The sequence below is a fragment of the Pinus tabuliformis genome, chromosome 9 (assembly GCF_031772625.1).
Source record: "Pinus tabuliformis cultivar Carrire ecotype Pingquan chromosome 9, CPIR1, whole genome shotgun sequence".
Taxonomy (NCBI): Eukaryota; Viridiplantae; Streptophyta; class Pinopsida; order Pinales; family Pinaceae; genus Pinus; species Pinus tabuliformis.
In genome coordinates, this window is record NC_142307.1 from 463,406,819 (window position 1) to 463,431,841 (window position 25,023).

The window sequence follows — 25,023 nt, forward strand, 5'->3', positions numbered from 1 at the left end:
AAGATCAGTGATCCTCGATACAAAAGGCCAATGCACATTTCGATATGTGACTTGTGATATGCCGATAAAAGGTGGACCCAATGGTAATTATAGACGTGGTTTAATACCATTTGAGATCTGGCTTGGGCACCCGATAGTGTATTTCAGTGTATATTCTCTAGGTATTGGAAATATGGTTATTTCGCAGATTTTATCCTAGAAAGAGGCCACCGATTCCTTTGTAACTGTCCTTGTTCTAAAATCATTGTGCTATGTTGTAAGCAAGCATTTTGTAGCAATGATACGTTGTAACAGGAATGCATTATACATAGAGCCACAAAGCTAGCGAGCCAGATGGCCAGTCATAGAGCCATAGAGCTAGAGAGCCAGAGGGCCAATCGAAGAGACACATAGGTAGATGAATGATTGCATAGAGAGAAATGAATGGAAGCCACAGAGTCAGAGGATTCCTAAAAGGCCAGAGAGCCAAGCAAAGAATCTAGTCTCCTTTTGAGGAGCTCACAACAGGCTCCCTTCAGGGAAGTTCTCTTTCTAGAGAGCTCATGCTGTAACATCCCATAGTCACAGAGCTGATAGAGGCACAGAGCCACTAGAGGTTGGGGGCGAATTGCCTAGGGATGATTCCTTAGGATAAGGAAGGGACAAAGAGCCAAAGTCAGAGCTGAGAGCCAGAACCAGAGACGAGAGCTAGAGCCAGAGCCAAAGCCGAGAGAAAAGCAAAGAGATCAAATGATCCAGCTATTGCTGGTGTCTGATGTGTGCTGAAAATAGAAGAAGGAGTTCCAGAGACGGTAAGAGAATTCTGATGGAGTTGGTGCAAGATAGAGCTTAAGATAGCTCAAAGCATTGATTGAAGGAATCTAGTCCAGAGAAGCTAGATCTGTCTGCAGAGTATGGACAACCAATAGGATAAGATGGTGTTCTAAACCCATAGGTTTAGTTGTAAACCAATGGAGTTAAGCATGGAGCTTGTAAAAGAATTCAACCATAATACCAAAGAGCCTAGTGTTGGGTTGTGTTATATTCTTTCCACGACTAGCCCACATAGTTAATTGGGGGGTTAGAAGGGGGGGCGGAGCCCCCCTTTCGTTGCAATGATTGCGTAGTAGGGGAAGTCACAGGGGGTTTGAGGGGTGCAAGTAACCCCACTCTATGGGGTCTGAGGGAGCACCCAGGAAAATTTTGGTTTTGGACCCTATGCTAAGTTGGGTGGACCTACCTATGGCTTTGTGCATGATTTTCACACATGGTTTGGAAGCGATGGTTTTCGGTCCATGGTACTGGATGCTTCTGCATGTATAAATATGTATTGTAACATTGAAAGGAACATAATGAAAAATAAAGATGTTAGTCCTGGTTTTGCGATCCAGTGGAAAATCTCTGTGTATATGTGATTTATATGTTATGCTCTTGCCTTGTTTATTTTCTGTGTTTTAGAATTCATATGCAGGTAATTTCTGTATGGTGTTAAAACCTTCATTTGGTATCAGAGCTATTTTGGCTTCAAGGGGATGCCTTTATTTCTAAGGGGTTTTTCTCGGGCCTATGGTAGACCCCATTCAATGGGAGATCTACGGGATCGATTCTAGTGGTGAAAGAAGATGGTGAGCAGTGGAAAGATAGAGATCGAAAAATTTAATGGTCAGATTTTTGAGTTGTGGAAACTCAAGATGGAGGATCTGTTGGTGGATAAGGATCAGTGGATCGCGGTGATCCAGGTACTAAACCAACGAGAGTGTCTGATGAAGAATGGAAGAAATTGGATTGGAAGGCAAAGAGAACAATACATTTGTGTGTATCATATTTAGTTTTGGTGAATGTATCAGGGGAAGCTATGGCGAAGGCCTTGTGGGACAAGTTAGGGACTTTGTACCAATCTAAGTCTCTAGTGAATAAGTTGTTCGTACAAAAAAATCTATATAACTTGAGGATGAAAGATGGAGACTCAGTGACAGAGCATCTAAATGCGTTTAATACTGTGGTAAGTCAGTTATCATTTATTGATTTCAAAATTTTAGATGATGATAAGTGCATTAGTTTTTTGTGTTCTCTACTAGATTCATGGGATAGTCTGGTTATTGCAATAAGTAGCAATTCAACTACCTTATAGTTTGATGAAATAGTCTCATCCTTGTTGATGGAGGAGGTGAGACGGAAAAATATGGAGAGCCAGAATTTTGATGCCTTGTCTATACGAGGACGGTCCCAGAACAGAAACAAAAATAAGTCATCGAGTGGGAGATCTAAATCTAGAGGGAGATCTAAATCTCCTGGAAAACCTATAAAGGTGGTGTGCTTGAAATGCGGAAAGGAAGGACACTACAAAATGGATAGTAAATCTAAAGCTCCTGAGAAAGGAAAGGGATCTGATGGTGCTCCTTCTGCAGAGGCAAAAACCACTTTAGATGAAGGTGGGGATGTGTACTTGGCTTCTTCAAGTACACATGTAGATCATGAGGCATGGTTGATTGACTCAGGTGCATCCTTTCACTTCACTCTCCATAGAGAGTGGTTCTGCAAGTATGAGAAATACGATGGTGGTGATGTCTTCTTAGGGGATGATAGGAAGGTTGGAATCATTGGTCGTGGAAAAGTAAAGTTGAAGTTGCAAGGTGGAATGGTTAGAACACTTCTGGTTGTTCTACATATTCCTGCATTGGCCAGAAATATGATTTCTATAAGCAAGTTGTATGATGCAGGTGTAAAAACAATGTTTGAGAAGGATACCTGCAAGATGGTTCGAGGAGCACTGATATTGATGCTGGGAGTTTGGATTGGAACTCTATATAAGCTGCAAGGTAGCACTGTTGTTGATGGGTGCAACAATTCTGTGGTTACTGAAAGTGGAGAAGAAAATCTAATGGTCTCTGGAGAGAAGACCATGCTGTGGCATCAAAGGCTTGGACATATTGGAGAGAAAGGCCTTCAAATACTCCATGGTAAAGGTATGGTAGAAGGTATGAGTAATGGCTCTTTGGATTTTAATTTCTGTGAAAATTGTGTATATGGGAAGCAGAATCGGGTGAGTTTCCCCTCTGGTGGTAAGAGGGCGAAACAGATATTAGAGCTTGTGCACAGTGATGTGTTTGGACCTGTGAAGGTTTCGTCACTGGGTAAATCTGTGTACTATGTATCATTTATAGATGAATTCTCAAGGAATACATGGATATATTTCCTTAAGAAGAAATCTGAAGTCTTTGACAGGTTTAAACAATTTAAGGCTCTGGTGGAAAACTAGGCAGAGAAGAAGATAAAGGTGCTGAGGATAGATAACGGTGGAGAGTTTTGCAGTAAGGAATTTGAAATTCTGTAAGAAGTGTGGTATAGCATGATAGAAGACTACTCCATACACACCTGAGCAAAATGGAGTTGCAGAAAGAATGAACAAGATGTTGATGGAAAGGGCAAGAAGCATGCTCAGTGGTGCCGGGTTAGGACAGGAATTTTGGGCAAAGGCAGTGGAGACAACATGTTACCTGGTCAACAGATCACCTTCATTAGCATTAGAGGATAAGACTCCATAAGAGGTATGAACTGGTAAGAAACCCTCTCTTTCACATCTGAGGGTATTTGGATGTGATGCATATGTACATGTTCCAAAGGACAAACAAACCAAGTTGGATAGTAAATCTGAAATGTGCATATTTATTGGGTATAAGGATGGTTTAAAGGGTTATAAGCTTTGGAACCTTGTAACAAGGAAGGTAGTGTATAGCTGAGATGTGGTGTTTAGAGAGGTAAAATATGTTATTAAACATGAATTCCAGCTGAAGGAACCTGAGAAGATAGAGTTCGAGCTAAAGGAGGAAGAATCAGACTCTACAGCAGAGGAGGAATCAGAAGATGAAGAGCCACAAACTTCGGGTGTGATAAGATCAGTTCGAGAAAGAAGGCAGCCAAAAAGGTATAGTCCATCTACTTTTTGTTCAAATTTTTCTTTATCTATTATTGATGATGATCCCAAAACTGTGAAGGAAGCAGTAGATTCAGAGGATGGAAAACTCTGGAAAGAGGCCATGGTTGATGAAATGGCATCTTTGCACAAAAATGAGGCTTGAGATCTGGTGGAGTTGCCGGCTAGAAGGAAACCCATTGGTAGCAAATGGGTGTTCAAGAAGAAGACAAATGCAGAAGGAAAGGTGAAGAAATAAAAATCTCGGTTGGTAGCAAAAGGTTATTCCCAGGTGCCAGGAATTGATTTTGGCAATATTTTTTCTCCTGTTTCCAAGGTAACTTCTATTAGATTACTTTTATCTATTGTTGCTACCTTTAACTTTGAGGTAGAATAAATCGATGTGAAGACGACATTTCTTCACGAAGATCTGGAAGAGGAGATCTACATGAAACGACCTGAAGGCTTTGCGGTGAAGGGTAAGAAAGAACTGGTATGTAAGTTAAAGAAGTCTCTGTATGGGTTAAAACAGTCACTAAGCATGTGGTATCAGAAAGTTGATAAATTTATACGGGGACTTGGCTTCACCAAACACAAAGTAGATCACTGTGTGTATTTTAATTAATTGGTGACCATGTTATTTATCTGGTCTTGTATGTGGATGATATGTTGTTGGTTGGAAATGACAAAGAAATTATCCAGGATTTGAAGTCTCATTTGTCCTCCAAATTCGACATGAAATATCTTGGTGTTGTAAACTATATTTTGGGCATGGAAATTAAAAGAGATTGGACAAAGAGGAAGCTCTGGTTAAACCAGAGGAAGTATGTTGAGACAATAATTACAAAGGTTTAATATGTAGGATAGTAAACCAGTGAAGGTTCTTATTCCTATAGGTGTAAAGTTATCTGCTGAAGAGTGTCCCAAGACATAAGAAGAGGAAGAGTACATGTCCCGTGTTCCATATGCAAGTGCAGTGGGTAGCCTGATGTATGCGATGGTCTGTACTAGACCAAACATTACACATGCAGTGGGAGTATTGAGTAGGTTTATGTCAAAACCAGGGAAGGAGCACTGGACAACAGTGAAGTGGGTTTTCAGGTATTTGCATGGCACTAGTGATTATGGTTTGTGGTACCAAGGAAGACCAAGATTGGATAGAGTGTTGGATATTCATGACTTTGTTGATGCAGACTGAGCTAGAGATCTAGATCAAAGATGATCTACAAGTGGGTATGTGTTTAACCTATTTGGAGGTGCAGTTAGTTGGATGAGTAAGAAACAATCTGTAGTGGCATTATCAACTATAGAGGCAGAATACATGGTAGCCACTCATGCAAGAAAGGAAGCAGTTTGGTTGCAGAGATTGTGTTCAAGTATGGGGTTAGTACAAGGAGCTATAAGGATAGACTATGACAACCAAAGTGAAATTTTCTTGGCAAAGAACCCTACATATCATTCAAAGACAAAGCACATTGATGTTCAGTATCACTTTGTGAGGGATATGATAAAAGAAAAAAGTGTTGTTGGTAAAGGTGGACACTTTGAAGAATATTGCAGATGCATTGACAAAATCTATGAATCTGAGAAGTTCTCTTGGTGTAGAGAAACAATGGGCATTGTAGGGCTAGATAAATGACTAAGCTCTCTTGTGGCCCCCTATGGAAAGAAAACAACAAGTGGGAGGATGTTGGTTGTGTTATATTCTTTCCACGACTAGCCCACATAGTTAAATTTGGGGTTAGAAGGGGGGGTGGAACCACCCCTTCGTTGCACCAATTACATAGCGGGGGGAGTCACAGGGGGTTTGACAGGTGCAGGTAACCCCACTCTATGGAGTCCGAGGTGTTATGATCCTATACCAATACGTGTCATATTTCATGATTGACTGGTAAAATCCCAAATATGTTCATCCTTTTCTTGCTGCAAAGGTTCCATATTTTGAAAAGATCAAAAAATTAAAAAATGAAAAGAGGGTATGCTCTTAAAGAAAGATCAAAGGGCAAAAAGAATGAAATGGTAAAAAAAGAAAGGAAATGAACCCCAAATGAAGAAGACTCGGAAAGTGTGCTAGTCCAAAATGCCACTACTATTCTATTTTTGCAAAAGAATCTCATTGTGTGCAATTAGTTGACTCTTGCGCAGTTGATGGATGGCCAAACAACTTAATCTTGGTTGGTTCATGTTTGAATCTCTTGTTTTAGGGATAGAGAATAAAATTTGTCCAAACAGTTCATTCTTGGAAGACAAATAGTTAGATAGAGAAGCAAAGGTGCTTAACAGCTAAATCTGAGCCCTTGGAAGAAATAAGGGCAGACTTAGATAGGATTGTAGCAACAAGAAAAGAAGAGAGTAAGGGTTTTCTAGTTCAAATGCACCCATGGAAGGAGAAAAAATGTTAGGTATAATAGGCTGGGTAGGCAGTTTTGATGTTGCAGAAGCAGGCTTATGAGTAATTTTGTCTTTCAAAGCTGATTCATCTTACTGATATCATAAGTACAATGGCACTTGTTTGGTTACAAATCAGGTGATGCATGTCTAACTTCCCCTCACTCGTCTCCCTAAAGACATTTATTAACCTCCCCCCTAAATATATTGAGATCTGCTCAATACTCTTAAGTCACTCCATCTCATGAAAATCCAGACGAAAATAACAGTCTTTCTTAATGCAAAGAAACCACATTTCTTGTGTAAAAAACCTCTTGGTCCATCATCCTAAGTTATCCAACTTCATAGCTTGGCGCCCTTTCATTTCCCTAAGCCTATGTTTTTTTACTTTACAACTTAATGCTTTTTGTTCAAACACATCTTTCATATTAACACAATAACCTTATTATATAAATCCATATCCTAATGCCCCTTTCCCATATTATATTAACATATAAAAGAAAAAAAAGACCCTGAAATATTTACTATCCCGCCCCCGGCAAACTATAGCCATATTTTGTTATTTTAAAGGGAATTACAGGTTTATCCGAAACATTGTAATAGCCCTTCGCGCTCAAACCCAAGATTTATTAAGCTTTGGTTAATTAAATTACCATTCAATCAAACCCACAACCTCGTAAACCAATGATATATCACACCCAAAAATTATTTAAAAACTTTTGATTTAATTAATCGGGTCTTGCGCCGTAACCCTCTGGTTCCTCCGGAGAGCGCCAACCGTCTGATCAGCTCTCTCCTATCGGACAGCCCACAGCAATATCGCAACCACCACCACCACTGTACTTTAATGCCTTGGGAATGGTGGTATCGCGCCCGTACTAGGGACACGCGGTGCCCTCCTACCTTACTCACAGCCCTTTAACCAAAAACCGCTTTAGCCCATAAGCGGTGTGGGCCCAAAGCCATTTACCGCTTGCTGACCTCCTACTAACGTCAGTGCCATGTAACACTTTCGTACCCCCCCCTCTACGCGACAAATCATTCTTTCATGCTAACGTCATCCGACCGAAAGTGGAAAAAGGCCCGCGAAGCCAAAATTCTATTTAAAAAGCCCGTGAAAGTGTCATTTTCGCTGCTTTCTATTTGTTGTTTTCATGAGACCGGTGCATGCGAATTACGTCCAGAAAACTACAGAAGCTCTAGTCTGCCACCCAGCCAGCATAATCTGGCATCCCACTCTGCAATTCATCGTCCAACCTGCAAATCACTCATGTGCACGTCCAAAAACCAGGTATTTACCCGTTTCACCTCCCGAACCTGTATTTTTAAGTTTTCCTCTATAAATTATACCCAAAGAGCCAAATTTCAAGCTGGATTAAGTCTATAGCTCTCATATAAGTTCACCAAAACTGCTTTGTTGCCCTTTTTCCACACAAATTCAACTTATAGTCAAAAACATAGAGAATTGAACAATGGAAACCCCGGTGGCCCTTAATGTTGCGCCTCTCAATGCTCCTCATACTCACCAGCATCATTTAACCTTGGCTAATAGAGATTTCCATATACAAGACCCAATTGGTATGCAAAATCATTTGTAAACTTTCTGCGTAATCAGAAACAGTCATTTGGACAATTTTGATATCTATGGAGTATGGAATCCAATCTCCCCAGGTATTACCTGCCCTCAATTAATATATTCCCAGATATTGTTCGCCATTGCTGTGAAAATTATGACCCTATCATTAAAGCAGTCCTCTCTCCATCACAAGCTGTCCTTTTCTACATAACGGCTGATTTTATCAATGAAATGCTACAATTCCATCTAGTTCAGCCTCTTGCTCCTCTGTCCATGGGATTTTTGCTTGAGAAAGGCTCTCAACTATCCACTACAGAAATAGGCCAGATTTCTAAGATTTTCATGAAACCAGATTGCCATCCCCAAGGTCCTCCTCCTTATTTACATGTCTGGTTCAATGAAATTGGAAGAATTGTTCTTGACATGATATCAGTGATCTTGGGATTTAGGTCCAGTGAATTTGTGGATGAAATGGTCCTGGCTCTGCTATCTACCTTCACTCCTGGACAACCCCTTGCTATTAAGTATGACTATGCCTCTTTCATTGCTGACAAAATCCATGGTCAATTTATGAATTTGGAAAGAGAAGGAGTGTTCAAATACACAAGTTTCATATATCATTTGTTGTTGTATTACCACCTAGACATTTTTATATTTACCATCAGAAAATTGGATGCCAAAGGAGAGAGGAGGTCTGTAATCTTTTGGACCTCTGTCTTCCACAGAATTGCTGATACCCCTTATACTTACTGTGAATTCATTGACCTGTTCATACATCCTGATTTCACTCTATTAATAGGAGCCCCTCCTCCTAGGCTCTCTGGTGACATAAGGAAAATTTTACAGCTCTCCAAGAACTACAGGATAGGTGACTGGTACTTCTACCAAGATCACACTGAGATCAGGATATATGGTTGTGAGTTGTACCCCTATAAACTGCCAAAATATGTGTCTATGAGACTGTTTGCTCTAGAATATTTCAGAAAACTTATTAATGCAGATTTGAGTCATTTTGGCAATGTCAAAAAGAAATCTCAACTGAGGATAAGAAACCAATTAGGCCCCTTTATTATCATCAAAAGAGAAGCATGGGAAGATGCTGATAAAATATTAGGGGAAGAGATTAAATTGAAGAAAAGCTTTTGGTGGGCTTTATAAGTGAAAGAAAAGTGAAAAACCACCTGTCCGCTTATAATCATCATAAGATCCCTAAAGTAGAACAGTATGCTAATCAGGATGATTGGGTTGAGGGTACATTAGTAGAAGAACTTACTCGGAAAGAAAAAATGGAACAAGCTATGAAAGATTTGGAAAAGAATCTTGACTTGGACTCTTTTGGACAGGTATCTTTCAAGCTACCTCAGCAAGCCAGAGTGGGTACATCTGTTGCTGGGACTTCACAGCAACCTATGTAAGAAGCCAGCACACCAGTTTCAGTTTCTTCAAAGGGAAAGCATGTGGCAGACATAGAGCAGCAATAAATGACTGGTCGGCAGGGGAAAAATCCTCTAGTACAGACCAAAGCAGCAAAGATTCTTGCACTACAGACTCCTCTAAATTAGGAAAATGGCAAGAAAAGGGACAGAGAAGAGGCTACACCCCTCAGTGGACCGACAGAGCAGCCGCGTGCAAAAAGGTAGAGATTGGATCCTTTAGTTGAAGAGAAAATTATTGAGGAAACCACAGAAAGCCTAAGAGGCGAGAGGGCAACTAGCCCACAGATCTCCCCAGTAATAGACACATCAGTAAGCTCTCACAGGCAGGAATTGGAAAGGCAGCACAGTGTGGAAGTTTCATCCACAAGACCATCAAGCAAGTAGACCTCTGATGTCAAAAGAACATTCACAGAGATCAAGGCTAGAAATGATTCATTGAGGCTACAAATTTATGACCAATATCTTAAGATGGCCCCCACAAAACAACAACGGTTAATGTCTGCCTATGACATTAAGGAGGGAAAAATGATCATGAGCTATTTCAAGCCTAAGGTGCAGCAACCACAATTAGCAGGTGATTATATTAGGACAAATCTAGAGGTCTTGGCCAAGGATATTCATCCATAGACCAGATTGAGTTGCACAAATAGACAGGAGAGATGGTGTATTCTACACTAGCTGATAAAGCAATGTTGGCTCACAAATTGCAAAACTCATTGGAGAACACCTCTACTCAGCTAGAATAAGAAAAAGCTTCCTCTTTAGCAAAAGACAACAAGATAAAATCTTTGGAAGATATCATCATTGAACTGGGACATGATCCCAAAGATGCCAAAGGCATAAAAGTATTAATGAAGAAAAAGGAATATGACATTGCTGCCCTCCGAAAACAACTCAAAATGCCTCCTACTGTGCATCCACAAACAACAGATGTTGTACAACAGAAGTCCGAGGAGGACATGATGGACCTCCTGGTGAGGTTGAATGAAATATTGGGTGAAACGAAGCAAGCACTGGAGAAATCATTATAAGAAAAGTAGGGAGATTCAACCTCCCAGCCATCTCAAATAGCTCCAACAGTCACAACTGCCCCTCCCACAGTTATAACAGCAGTGCCTCCTACTATCCTAGCATCAGCAGCAGGAACAACATCAACAGCAACAGCACCAGGCAGCAGCACTACTATGACCACAGAGGAGTTAATAAAATCCAGGGAGGAATTAAAACTCCAATTATCAGAATTGAGAGAAGCCAAAGAGAAATTGGCAAAATTAGAAGTGAGTTATGACAAATTAAAAATGACTGTGGTAGAAAAGACAAGAGAGGTGAAAGCATTAGAGAAAAAGGTAAAAGCATTGGAAAAGGACCTCTCTTTAGATAAGCCTCTGGGATAAATCAAAGGAATTTTGTGAGCTAACATCAGTCAATCCATTAATAATGTGTGGAGATCTATTCAAACTATTTATGAGCAGATTGACTTGATAGTAGTAGCCCAAGTGGAAATTCAAAAGGCCTGAACTCTATTGGGACATATGCCCAAACAGGCCAACAGGCTAATCCATTTTTTGAACACTAAGACAAGTGAAGAACTAGCAGCACTGGACATCAGAGACAGAACATGCACCATCCTAACAATCAAAAGAGTTCTGACCAAGAGAACCCTGATGCAAAATTTGGAAAGGAGGTACCAGGATATGCAAGTGGAGATAGACTCTTTTATAGAAAGATTTGTAGTTTTTCATGAAAGGGGCTTGCCAAGTCTGTTGGGAAGAAATGAACGCCTGTTGAGACAAGTTGAGTACATGCAAAAGTTGAATAAACATGATGTTGATCAAGTAAATTCATCATAAAGTACTTCAGCAGAGAAAGCCCTTCCATCTGGCCAAACTCTCTACAACAACTTGGAAAATATATTTTATATTGAGCATGAAGTGAAACATCTTTTTACAATCCAGCCTAACTTCTTCAGGTACACAGACGCTGATGAGACTTTGAGAAAGCTACAAAGACATAATTTACTAGAAGAGCAGTGGTGGCAAAGCATGTTGGAAATCCTATAAGCATGTTTCAACTTTTGTTTTACCCAGGATATAACAGATACCATAAAGCGGAGAATAGGAACGGATAAGAGTTATGCAGGGCAACAATCTATCAAATCAAAATTAAATATGCCCGAGAAAGCCGAGGCAACAACGCGAAATATTAGTGGAAACAACCACCGGCTAACTCACTAAGCTTACAGTCAACACATCTCACCAACTGAGTAGCCAGCACAACAGCATTTACTTCTTCATTTGTTTCTCCCTATTTTCAAGATCATTTACTTCTCCTGTAAAGTAGGTAGAATGAGTTATTGTTAAATAGTGAATCCACACAGGTGAGGATGGTTTTAGATAGAGGAGGAATGACATGTTGTAGAGTTTTGTGAACCCAACGTTTCGGACTACAAAGTGAGTCCATCATCAGGGGATGCGACAATAGATAATCTTTAACATTAATGATGTATCCCAGAGCTATGTTTATTAATATATATATATATGTGGGTTATTAAGGAATGATGGGAGAAATTAGGTCGGCTTATTTTATTTTAATTTCATTTATTTATTATTATTATATATATATATATATATATATATATATATATATATATATATATATATATATATATATATATATATATATATATATATATATATATTATTATTATTATTATTATTATTATTAGTTTATTATTTTTGATTTGATCTTTAATTAATTGATTTATTTCTTATTGTGTTTAATTAGATAGGAGGATTTATTAACTAATTTAATAAAAGGTTGAAAGGATAAATAGGTTAATTAATTAATTCTATATTTTATAGGTTTAATTATTATGTTTACTAATTTATTTATATAAAGTTAAATATTTTGAATTATTTTTATTTTTATTTATTTATTTTTATTTAATTATTTGTTTATTTCTTATTATTATTATTATTATTTTATTTTTTTATTTAATTTGTATATTCAAATAATTAATTTCAATTAATTAATTAGACTTATAGGATAGGTGAGATATTATTATAGTATTATCTATAATCCTAGAGGTGATTTTTATTTGTTTTAATTTTAACTATATGAATTAACTAAGAAGAGTTTTTAATGTTATCAAGATATAAGAGAAGAAATCTAAAACTGAATTTTAAGATTGATTAGGCCAATGATTTAAGGTTAAAGGAGGATGGTTAAGATTTATACCGATTTTTTGAGAGAGGAAGGTTAATATAAGGGGTAAGAGCAGATCAATGCTTTTTTAAGATTTCTAATAAAGGTTTCCAAGTGTTACTCAGTTTTAATCCATCATCACGGTTAAAGTTATTTTTCCTTTTTTGTATTTCAATGGCTTCTTTAATTTTTCTTTTGAGACAATGTTCTTATTTTCTAACAAGTTTGGCCTCTTCCATGCAGATGTAATGAGAGGAAGAGTGAACATGCTCCGCTAAGGCTGATTTAGAAATTCTTTCTCTTCTTAAGTCAGCAGTGTGTTCTTTGATTCTAACCTTAAGAGATCTTCCTGTCTCACCTATGTATTCTTTGCCGCATGAGCAAGGAATCACATAAACACCTTTCTGAAGGTTAGGGTTTATAGGATCTTTAACAAAGTTGAATAATTGTCTGATGGTGTTAGCAGGGGTGAATGCTACACTAATGTTATGTTTATTGAGAACTTTAGAAATTTTATCTGTGGTACCTTTTATGTAAGGAAGGGAGATCTTAGGAATTGACAAGTTTTGATCCTTAATATTATTGTTATTTTTCTTTATGGATAGGTGCATGGCTTTCTTGATGGTATTTCTATTATAGCCATTTAGTTCAAACACTTTGCGAAGATGGTTGAGTTCATCGTTTAAATGGTCAGGATCCGATATTCTGACTGCCCTAGTGGTTAAGGTCCTAATGATGCCTATCTTTTGTTTAGGGTGATGGTGGGAATTTGCATGAAGATATATTTATGTATGAGTTTTCTTTCTATATACTTGGAAACTAAGAGACCCTTCTCTTTTAGTTAGAAGGACATCAAGAAAAGGAAGCTGGTTGTTGTTTTCAATTTCAATGGTAAATTTTATATGGTCAGAGAGACTATTTAAGTGATTGAGGAATAAGTCAAGCTTTTCTTTTCCATGACTCCACTTAGCAAATATGTCATCTAAAAACCTTCTCCATTCTTCAGGGGTGTATGGAAATGACATAAGAGCCTTCCTCTCAAAGTGCTCCATAAAGATGTTGGCAATTATGGGGGATAGAGGAGAACCCATAGCAACACCATGAGTTTGTTCATAAATTCTTCCTTTGAAACTGAAGTACGAAGATTTCAAGCATAGTTCCAAAAGATCCACAGTATCTTTATTAGTGAGGTTTCTCATGATTTCAATGGCTTCATCAATAGGAATCATGGTATAAAGGGATACAATGTCAAAACTGACCATAAGATCTTCGTCTTTCATTTCTATGCCATTTATCCATTGAAAAAAAGAATGAGAGTCTTGACTCTTTAATATAAGAAGGGGTATTACCAGATAGGGGTCTGAGTTTTTTGGCAAGGTGTTTTGTCAGCAAGTAAGTAGGGGAAGCTATGGTGTTAACTATAGGTCTCAGAGGAATGTTTGGTTTATGGACTTTAGGAGCCCCATAAATTCTAGGACTAATGGAACTATTAGGGATGATTTTATTTTTAGTGACATCATCTAGGGATGATTCTTTGATTTTATTAATAACTTCACGCATGATTTTCTCACTGGGATCTTTGTTTATTATTTTATAACAACCACTGTTGTTTAGATGATCTTCCATTTTCTTGTCATAATCACTTCTGTTCATGATCACAGTTGCATTTCCCTTATCAACTTTTAGGATGACTATGTTTTTATTATTTCTTAGGGTGTTTAACGCTCTTTTTTCTTCTTTGGAAATGTTAGATGTAGGAGGTTTATTAGTTCTCAGGATTTTTGCAATATCTTGTCTGATTTCTTCACTTTTTGCTATATCTAAGTTTTTTATGGCTACTTCGATATTACTGATAACCTCTTCTACTGGAATTTTATTTAGGGTTATGGCAAAATTCAGCCCTTTTTTCAAGATAGATTCAGCTGCATGATCTAGGGTGAAGTCTGATAAGTTAATAACCTGGGCTTTGTCAGATGTCATGATTAATTTGTTATGAGGGTTTTGCGTTTTTAAACTTGTAGATGGGTTATTAGCGAAGATTTTTGTTTTATCCATATTAATAATTATATCAACGCTTTTTTCATTTGGTGAACTGATGGGTATGTTGCCATGCCTACCAATTATGTCTCTGTTGTTAATATCCTGGGTCGCAGCCACGTTTTTTCCTTCCAGCTTACTTATATGCGAATTTCTACCTTGACTGCTATAGTCCTGACATGTAACAAAGCGGTTTATATTAGTCGTTGTTACCAAGCCGGATTGCGCTGAATTAACCGAATGTGCCTGAGTCAACGGATCGTTCACATTGATACCTTTCAGCTTCATATTATTCCCTGTGTCCAATGCTGGATGTAAATCTGTTCGATGTAAATCTGTTCGCGGGTTAAGGACCGAACTGCCGAGATCGTATACCTGCACTTGCATAGGTTCAGAAGTTTTATCAAAACGCTGCGTACTGGAGACCGTGCTGATCTGTGCGCTAGGTTGTATTACATGTGAAACAAATTGCGAGTTAAGATCATGGGCTGCGGAAGAATGAGTTATTACTAGATATTATCTCTTTGAGATATTTTGTAAACACTTTTGTATAAATACCTCCCCAAGCGAAGTATTTGGGGTTGGTGATACATTTCTTAGACTGCACTGTAACTCTGAAAACCTTCTGAATACAAAAGTTGTTGGAATCCATTGTTGCTGGATTCTCTGGATGTGGAATTGATAGCAGAGGACTTGTTACAGAATTCTTGAATCATCTTATGGATCAATAAGTCCCTCTTACTTGTGTTTTCAGTTTTTGTGTTTACTATATCATATATGTTTCATGATTTGAATAACAGAGAAAAAGAATAACTCAGAATTTGTTTGTTCACACTCTGTGTTCAATCTCTATTATTATTAATGTTTTCTTCAGAATTAGCATAAACAGGAATTCTTAACTGCTCCTATTTCCCCTGGTTCTTACATCTTCAATATTAGCTAAGGAATTCTTAACTTCTCCCTAGCAATAATCATCCACTTCCCCTCTGTCTACATGATGAAGGATTCTTAATTGCCCTTCACCCACTGACTCCATCCCATCTGATTCCAGCTTATAAAGTGTTCCATGATTGATTACCTTGCTCTGTAGTACCACCCTCTTTTAAATAAATCGTATCCAACAGTTCATCCTCATAGACTCCATTAGCCCAATGGACTGAACTTCTCAGATTTACACCCCTGTTCTGTTGAATATCACCATCCAAATATCAAACAAACCCTTTTACTTCATAACTAGCCTAATATACCTTAAAACAAAGCTAAATTATAAAGAGAGAGCCCTCTCCAGATGGAGATTGGCTAGAACCTGCATCTAAAAGATTGGTTTGTGGTTACCTCGGTCGTATTCCCTTTCTTACAACTTTTGGGAACAACCTGAGTGCTAACATCATTGGCAACTCCACTGGGGACCTGAATAATTGTTTGTTACTATTGTTTATTTACTAAAGCTTTAGATGGAGCCTGAAGTTGGCCATCTAGCCTTTGAAACATCTTTTGCTATGCAATTACAGGAGTAAATAAAAGTTGCTTCAATCTATCTCCAATCTAGTTTATACTTTGAACAGTTGTCCCAACTACTTGATCAGTCCCTTGTTTCAATAGATCTTCAAGAAAATTCAAAAGCACCCATATTTCAAAAGCTTCCTTCAAGATACTGTCAAAAGTTGTATCCTTCAAAATATTTCAAGAAAAACCAAAAAATATATTCAGAAGTTGGCTCCAGATAAGAAAATCCATTACACTAGATCAAATCCAGATCCAAATCCCCCACCTATCTTTGAAAATCATAATTTTATCCCTAAGAACCTTAGAAGCCAAGAAAGTCAAGAAAATTCTGCTAGTTCACACCTTGACACACCTCAACAGAACCTTTTCCAATCTGAGCTTACTCCTGGAAAAGCATCAGCCCTTTCTACCATTACCGTTGTTTCTCCTAGTTCACCATTAGCACTTCAAACCATATTTTCCACTCCCCCATCCACTGCACAAATTTCAATTGTTATCCCCGTTCTTCCAGCTGTTACACTTATATCTGCAAATATGGAAAACCGATATGCTCCCCTGCAATTACCTGCAAATCTAGGGGCTATGCCCTAAGATTATCAAAGAAAAATTACCTATTTTGATGGTGCTGGCACTTACACAGCACAACAACATACCAAGAAAATGACAGACTATTTTGAAAACTATGAGATTGATGTTGATGATGTGAGAATGAATATTTTTGTTCAAAGTTTAACTAGTGATGTTAGGACCTGGTTTAGGACACTCCCTGCAAACACTATTGCTGATCCAGAAGCCCTTTATCAAATTTTTTTGAACAGATGGGAAAAGAAGAAGGACCCTTTGCACATCCTAACAAAATATGAGAACTTGAAAAGAGGCCCACAAGAAAGTGTCCAAGATTACTGTGCCAGATTTAATAATGTATAAAATGCCATCCCTCAGAATCTCAGACCTCCATCAGACTTGGACTTGATCAAATTCTCTGATGGATTTAATTCTGACATGGCTTACCAGCTTAGGGAAAGAGCTCCTCCAAGCTTATAAGACATGCAGAGTATAACTGTTAGTGTAGAGGCCAATCTGATTTCTAAACGAGCTCGAGCTAGAGCTGAAAGGAGGACACCTTTCAAAAAGAACCTTTTGCATTTGAACAAAAATTAGATGCAATTATTAAAGGAATGGATAGATTGGGTGACAGAGTAGAAACAATTGAGAGTAAATCCTCTTAGGATGGTTAACCGAGCAACATTGGAAGAAATCCAAACTTCAGGAAAAATCAGAATCCCAATACTGGAAAGACTGGTCCCGACTAAGACATCAGACCTCCATTCCAGGAAAACTATGCTGAAGCTTCAACTTCTAGTGAGCCAACAGAAGACTCTCAAATTAACTTAATGGGTCTCAATAGTGAATAGCAAAATTTTTTGACTTAGGATGACCAAGAAGCTCATAATTTTAATCAATTCCAAACCCAATCAGGTGAATCATTCGATTTTAGGGAGGGATATGATACAGCCATCTATGAGGTCCACAAGCAGTACAATCTGAGAGGCAGAATGATAGATGTCCCTAAAACCAGTAAGCAGAAAGAAACCAAGCAACCTACCAAAGCCAAGGCTAAGAACCCTCTTGTACAAACTTTTCCTAAAACAATCCATAATCCAAATCATCCAATAGTTGAAGATATATCAGACAATCAACAACCTATCAAACAGCCTTCAACCTCCATTCCTCTCAAAGGAACTGTGGAAGAGCCTCCAGAAATGGACTTGGAAATAGATTCAGCTCATAACAGAACTCCTGAAAAGGAAAATAACACAGAAAATACAGCAGGAAAAGAAAATCTTGTTGTCCGAAATGCAAAAATTCAAACAGAAAAACCTTTTAACCTTGAAACTAAAATAGGCAAATTAAAGATAGTCATTCCATTGTCTAAATTGGCTAAACATGATGTCTATAGAGAACAAATCAGCAGGTCACTTCAAATTTCAGAAAACAGAGATGCAGTAAATGTCCTTGATGATCAGCCAGAATTAATTTTTGGTCCTGAAGTAAACGGCAAATCAGTAGATGGAGGAGTTCCTCCCTTCTATGTAAGTCTGAATATTCATGAAAAAGTACTTCACAATGCAATGATTGATTCTGGGGCTTCCCATAATTTAATGCCCAAATTTGTGATGGAAAAACTGGACTTAGATATCACCAGGCCATACACAGACTTGTTCTCTTTTGATTCTAGCCAGGTCAGATGTCTAGGGTTAATCAAAGATTTATGTGTATCTCTAGTTCAATACCCTGCCAAGACAATTTTAATGGATGTAGTGGTAGTTGATATCCCACCAAAATATGGCATGTTACTGTCCAGATCTTGGGGTGCAAAGATCCAGGGATCTTTACAGTTGGACATGTCCTATGCTACCGTTTCAATATTTGGTTAGCCCAAGAGATTGTGCCAGGAAACTTTGATGAAGTATGTGGTCAGCAGCCAGGAGAAACCCCAAAATTTTCCCATTTTCTCCCTACATTCTGATATGGGCTCCTTCATCCTATACAATGCTGAAATTTATCCCCCAATTGATGTCAAGGTTTTAGCATTAGAACAAGAAAAAAGCATAAATGAAGAATCTAGTGCTCAAATCCAAGAAATCTCTGAAATGGTTGATATAACAGACACTCATGGGAAATTACATGAAACTCAAAATCCAAATTTCCCTAGTGAAAAAATTTCTAAGACCCTTGATACTAGCTGTAATCAAGAAATCCTATGGTATCTAGAGTTTGATGGGTCGGTCAATAAACTAGGGGTAGGGGCGGGGATTTGGATACACAATATGGAAAATGATTGTGCTGAAGGACGTGCATACAGGTTGAATTTTAGATGCACAAATAACATGGCTGAATATGAAGCCCTCTTGCTAGGACTTAAATTGATCAAAGGCTTAGGGGAAGTCGGGATATCAATCTTGAGAGACTCTGATTTAGTTATTCAACAAATGCAATGAAACTTCCTCGCAAACGATCTAAGACTTAGGTCTTATAGAGGGGCAGCAATCGAAATACTTAATACCTTTCTTGAAACTCAGCTTGCCAAAATTCCAAGGAAACACAATTTACATGCTCATAGTTTGGAAACATTTGCCAGCACTTGTAAACTGACATTTGAGCCTAATCATCATTTTATAGCTGAGATTAAACACAGGCCAACTGTACCTGACAATGTAAAAAACTGGCAAGTGTTTGACAATGACACTCAGATTAATAATTTCCTGACCTTAAAAGAAGAATTTTCCAGCACTAATATAGACACAGGCACTGTTTGCGAAGATGATCAAATAAACAAAGTTGGAACCCACATTTCAGCTAAAACAACAACTCAGCCAGAAAAGAGTTGCAAGAGCTCGAGGAAACAGACATTAATGAAACTATTGAAGTAGAATCTGAAGTAATTGATTTAAAGGACAATTTTCTACCCGCAAGATTAACTCTTGTGGAAGACATTTTTGACTCTAATGACATCCCAAGGAAACCAAAAATGTAGCCTTTAAACACAGAAATTGAAGACTATAACATAGGAACTGAACAAAATCCTAAAATGATAAAATTGTCCAAAACTTTTCCTCCTGACCAAAAGATGAAATATATTGAACTGCTCAAAAAACTTCAGGATGTTTTTGCATGGAGCTATGAAGATCTCAAATCCTATGACAATTCTGTAATTCAGCATACCATACCCCTCAAATAAAATCAAAAACCTTTCAAACAAAAACTTAGAAGGGTCAGCCCTGTACTTCTCCCTCTAATTGAAAAATAATTCAAAAGAATGTATGATGTTGGGATAATTGCACCCATCAGATTTTCAGAATGGGTATCCAATCTGGTGCCCACGAGGAAGAAAATAGGGGAAATCAGACTGTGTGTTGATTTGAGAAATCTGAATAAAGTTTCTCTGAAATATCACTACCCCTTACCTAAGATGGATCAAATTTTACAAAGGGTAGTAGGAACCTCTATAATTTCACTACTATATGGGTTTTCATGCTTCAACCAGATTTTAGTTCACCCTGATGATCAAGAAAAAACTGCTTTTACGACTCCATGGGGAACTTTCAAATATTTAAAAATGCCATTTGGACTCAAGAATGCAGGGGAAAATTTTCAGTGGGCCATGGACATAGCTTTTTCTAAAGAAATTCATCATTTCCTGGTCATATACCTAGATGATCTCACTGCCTTTTCCAAATCAGATCAGGAACACCTAGATCATCTCAGACAAGTGCTTTTAATCTGTAGAAAATATGGTATATCACTAAACCCAAAGAAATCATTATTTGGCCTAGAAGAGGGAAAACTGTTAGGTCACGTCATCTCCAAAGAAGGCATTAGAATAGATCCAGACAGAATACAAGCCATTTTGCAAGTTCCTCACCCTAGAAATATCAAAGAACTTCAAGCTTTCCTAAGGAAAATCAACTTTCTAAGAAAATTCATACCTAATCTAGATGAATTAATCAGACTGTTGAACAACATGTTAAAGAAGGATTCCAAGGTCAAGTGGACAGTGGAGGCCAAACAAGCATTTTATGAAATTAAATTGGCTTTAACTAAAACACTAGTCCTTACAAGCCCAAAATTTGATAGAGACTTCATAATTTTTTCGTTTGCATCTGAACATACTATTGTTGTTGTTTTACTACAAAAAGATGATCATGGGTGTGAAAAACCCATAGCTTTTTTAGAAAAACGCTTAGAGATGCACCACTTAAGTATCAAATCATGGAAAAACAGGCTTATGCACTTGTAAAAGCTATTAAGGACTTCAGAGTTTATATCTTATTCTCACATGTAATAGCTTATGTGCCAAATATTGTTGTCAAAGATATCCTAACTCAGGAAGGAATTGAAAGCAAATGGGGCAAGTGGATAGCTAACATTTTGGAATATGACATTGAAATTAAACCAACAAAGCTGATAAAAGGACAAGGATTGGCTAAACTTATGACTGAAACCAACTTTCAAGTCCTTGACATCAATGAACTGGATAATGAACAGGAGATGGTGACTCCACATATCAATCAAGCCTTTTTACAATCGCCTTGGTATGCTGATATAATTTATGTATTGCTCAACCTGTAGGCTCCTCCAGGGTTATCTAAAACTAAAAAGAGATTTCTGAAAATGAAAGCTTCAAAATTCTCTATTTTAGATAATGTTTTATTTTGGAAAAATCATGAAGGCATTTTACTGAGTTGTTTGACAAAGGATGAAACTGACAAAGTGCTGAAAGAATTTCATGCAGGGGACTATGGTGGACATTTGTACTGGAAATCAACTGCTGATAAAATCCTAAGGGCTGGATTTTATTGGCCCACCCTGTTTGTTGATGTAAATAATTTTGTAACTTCTTGCCATAAATGTCAAATCTTTGAAGGTAAGAGAAAACTTCTTCCTCTACCCCTTAGACCAATTTCCACTAAAAGACCATTTCAACAATGGGGTTTAGATTTCATCGGGGAAATTCACCCTCCCTCTTCTAGCCAGCATAAATGGATTTTGACAGCTACAGACTATTTTACCAAATTGATAGAAGCCATCCCTTGTAGACAGGCCAATGATTCAGTGATTATACAATTCTTAGAGACCAACATCCTGTCTAGATTTGGCTGTCCTGAAAAAATTATAACAGACAATGCTCCTGCTTTCAAATCCAAGAGAATGATCAATTTCTGTCACAAATACCACATTACCTTAGGCCAATCCATAGCCTATTACCCTCAAGGTAATGGTCTAGCTGAGTCATCCAACAAAAGCCTCATGAATATCATTAAGAAAGTGTTGGAAGAAAACAAGAAAAATTGGCATAAGAAGCTCATAAATGTATTATGGGCAGACAGGTTAACTACTAAGAGATCCATTGGAACAAGCCCCTATGAATTGATTTATGGCATGGAGGCTGTATTCCCTTCATCTTTGGGAGTCCCTGTGATAAAGTTACTGTAAGAAGTGCAAGCAGAACCCAATGACATTCAGATAAGAATAAATCAGACTATTCATTTACAGTAGACTAGAGAAGAGGTGTATCAAAGATCTCATATTCTAGAAGAAAAACTTAAGAAGATATTTGACAAGAGGACTAAGGTAGAAGATTTTTTCATAGGAGAAAAAGTTTTGAAATGGGATTCCAGAAGGGAAGATAAAAGAAAACATGGGATGTTTGACTTCCTGTGGAAGGGACCTTTTGCTATTCAGGCCTCACAAGGAAACAACACCTAATTTTTGAAAAGCCTGGATGGTACAAAAGTAGAAGATGGACCAGTCAATGGTCGAATGCAGAAGCATTATTTTGATCCATTTTGTTGATATGTTAGGACTCTAACTTGTACATAAGTGTGTTTAGTTTCTGCAGTTTATTACATCAATAAGATGGGAAGGAATATGCAGGAAATTTTGAGCAACAGTCAAGGAACTGTGCTACCTTTTTGTGTTACTTTTTTTTAGTTTACCAGAAATTGAAAAAGAAGACTTGGGAGCTGAAAATATGAGAACAAACATTCAAACAAAGTATCCAAAACAGAAATGCAAATATTTGGATCAGCTCATAAGAGAGATGTATATATTTTACATGCTCCTCTATACATTTGGTTTACTTACAACAAAGGTAAGATTTCAGAATGCAGCAAGAATTGAATATAAGGCCATCTGACCTGCTGTTCTTGAATTTTCACCAAGAAAAGCCATCCCCAAGTGGAGCCAGTGTTATGCTCATATACCAATAGGTGTCATATTTCATGATTGACTGGTAAAATCCCAAATATGTTCATCCTTTTCCTGCTGCAAAGGTTCCATATTTTGAAAAGATCAAAAAATTAAAAAATGAAAAGAGGGTATGCCCTAAAAGAAAGATCAAAGGTCAAAAAGAATGAAATGGTAAAAAAAGAAAGGAAATGAACCCCAAATGAAGAATACCAAGAAAGTGTGCTAGTCCAAAATGGCACTACTATTCTATTTTTGCAAAAGAATCTCATTATCTACAATTATTTGACTCTTGCCGCAGTTGATGGATGGCCAAACAGCTTAATCTTGGCCGGTTCATGTTTGAATTTCTTATTTTAGAGATAGAGAATAAAATATGTCCAAACAGTTCAAGCTTGGCAAACAAATAGTTAGATAGAGAAGCAAAGGTTCTCAACAGCTAATTCTGAGCCCTTGGAAGAAATAAGGGCAGACTTAGATAGGATTCTAGCAAAAAGAAAAGAAGAGAGTAAGGGTTTTCTAGTTCAAATGCACCCATGGAAGGAGAAAAAATGTTAGGTATAATAGGTTGGCTAGGCAGTTTTCATGTTGCAGAAGCAGGCTTATGAGTAATTTTGTCTTTCAAAGGTGATTCACCTTACTGATATCATAAGTACAATGGCAATTGTTTGGTTACAAATCAAGTGATGCATGTCTAACTTCCCCTCACTCTTCTCCCTAAAGACATTTATTAACCTCCCCCCTAAAGATATTGAGATCTTCTCAATACTCTTAAATCACTGCATTTCATGAAAAGCCAGAGGAAAATAACAGTCTTGCTTAATGCAAAGAAACCACATTTCTTATGTAAAAATCCTCTTGGTCCATCATCCTAAGTTATCCAACTTCATAGCTTGGCGCCCTTTCATTTCCCTAAGCCTAAGTTTTTGAATTTACAACTTAGTGCTTTTTGTTCAAACACATCTTTCATATTAACACATTAACCTTATTATATAAATCCATATCCTAATGCCCCTTTCCTGTATTATATTAACATATTAAAAAAAACCCCCAAAATATTTACTATCCCGCCCCCCGGCAAACTATAGCCATATTTCGTTATTTTAAATGGAATTACAGGTTTATCCGAAACATTGTAATAAGCATTCGCGCTCAAACTCGAGATTTATTAACCTTTGTTTAATTAAATTACCATTCAATCAAACCCACAACCTCATAAACCAATGATATATCACAGCAGAAAAATATTAAAAAACTTTTGATTTAATTAATCGGGTCCCACACCGTAACCCTCTGCTTCCTCCAAAGAGCGCCAACCGTCCGATCGGCGCTCTCTTATTGGACGTCCCACAGCAATATCGCGACCCCCACCACCATTGTACTTTAACGCCTGGGAAATGGTGGTATCATGCCCGTACCAGGGACACGAGGCACCCTCCCGCTCATAAGCGGAGCGGGCCCAAAACCATTTACCACCCACTGACCTCCCCGCTGATGTCACAACCACGCCAGTGCCACGTAACACTTATATACCCCCCCACTATGCGACAAATCATTCTGTCATGCTGACGTCATCTGACCAAAAGCACCAAAAAGCCTGCAAAGCTGAAATTCTGTTAAAAAACCCGTGAAAGTGTCATTTTCGCTCATTTCTATTCGTTGTTTTCACGAGACCGGTGCATGCGAATTACGTCTAGAAAACTACAGAAGCTCCAATCCGCCACCCGGCCAGCATAATTTGGCATCTCGCTCTGCAATTCATCGTCCAACCTGCAAATCACTCTCGTGCATGTCCAAAAACACAGGTATTTACCCGTTTCACCTCCCGAACTTGTGTTTTTAAGTTTTCCTCTATAAATTATACCAAAAGAGCCGAATTTCAAGCTGGATTCCGTCTAAAGCTCTCATAGAAGTTCAACAAAACTTCTCTGTTTCCCTTTTTCCACAAAAATTCAACTTCCAGTAAAAAACACAGAGAATTGAACAATGGAAACCCCGGTGGCCCTTAATGTTGTGCCTCTCAATGCTCCTCATACTGACCAACATCATTTACCCTTGGCTGATAGATATTTCCAGATACAAGACCCAATTTGTATACAAAATCATTTGCAAACTTTCTGCCTAATCAGAAACAGTCATTTGGACAATTTTGATATCTATGGAGTATGGGAATCCAATCTCCCCAAGTATTACCTGCCCTCAGTCAATATATTCCCAAATATTGTTTGCCACTG